General features: G+C 37.0%; 1 non-coding gene across 1 annotated transcript; it reads right to left on the bottom strand.

Annotated features, from left to right (window-relative positions):
• Positions 1–490: 490 nt before the first annotated feature.
• TRNAG-GCC (transfer RNA glycine (anticodon GCC)) lies at positions 491–561 on the bottom strand. The gene has a single exon. It is a non-coding gene; the product is annotated as a tRNA-Gly (tRNA).
• Between the last annotated feature and the right edge of the window lie 673 nt (positions 562–1,234).

Raw genomic sequence — 1,234 nt, 5'->3', positions numbered from 1 at the left:
AAATTTATTCATATCCATAACTTACTCGTATTTTGGTCATGCAATTCTTCTGAAGCCCTTAACTTTTCGTTCACCTCTCGATTTAAAAAAATGAAAACAGAAAATCTCGATAGCGCTACTCGTGTCATCTATAAATTTAACTGATATTGTGGCAAACCCTAGTTTTCAAATTATGCGCACTAATATCATCATAGCTAATCTTCGGGATGCACCAGCCGAGAATCGAACTCTAGGTCTGTACCGTGGCAGGGTACTATTCTACCACTAGACCACTTGTGCTTCTAAATTTATTCATATCCATAACTTACTCGTATTTTTGTCATGCAGTTCTTCTGAAGCCTTAACTTTTTGTTCACCTCTCGATTTAAAAAAATGAAAACAGAAAATCTCGATAGTGCTACTCGTGTCATCTATAAATTTAACTGATATTGTGGCAAACCCTAGTTTTCAAAATTATGCGCACTAATATCATCAAAGCTAATCTTCGGGATGCACCAGCCGAGAATCGAACTCGGGTCTGTACCGTGGCAGGGTACTATTCTACCACTAGACCACTGGTGCTTCTAAATTTATTCATATCCATAACTTACTCGTATTTTGGTCATGCAGTTCTTTCGAAACCCTTAACTTTTCGTTCACCTCACGATTTAAAAAAATGAAAACAGAAAATCTCGATAGTGCTACTCATGTCATCTATAAATTTAACTGATATTGTGGCAAACCCTAGTTTTCAAATTATCCGCACTAATATCATCATAGCTAATCTTCGGGATGCACAAGCCGAGAATAAAACTCGGGTCTGTACCGTGGCAGGGTACTATTCTAACACAAGACCACTGGATCTTCTAAATTTATTCGAATCTATAACATACTCGTATTTTGGTCATGCAGTTCTTCTGAAGCCCTTAACTTTTCGTTCACCTCTCGATTTAAAAAAATGAAAACAGAAAATCTCGATAGTGCTACTCATGTAGTCTATAAATTTAACTGATATTGTGGCAAACCCTAGTTTTCAAATTATCCGCACTAATATCATCATAGCTAATCTTCGGGATGCACCAGCCGAGAATAAAACTCGGGTCTGTACCGTGGCAGGGTACTATTGTACCACTAGACCACTGGTGCTTCTAAATTTATTCGAATCCATAACATACTCGTATTTTGGTCATTCAGTTCTTCTGAAGCCCTTAACTTTTCGTTCACCTCTCGATTTAAAAAAATGAAAACAGAAAAT

This window comes from Cucurbita pepo, chromosome 16, assembly GCF_057944985.1.
Source record: "Cucurbita pepo subsp. pepo isolate OVF chromosome 16, ASM5794498v1, whole genome shotgun sequence".
Classification (NCBI taxonomy): Eukaryota; Viridiplantae; Streptophyta; class Magnoliopsida; order Cucurbitales; family Cucurbitaceae; genus Cucurbita; species Cucurbita pepo.
This window is presented reverse-complemented; position numbering and strand designations above follow the sequence as displayed.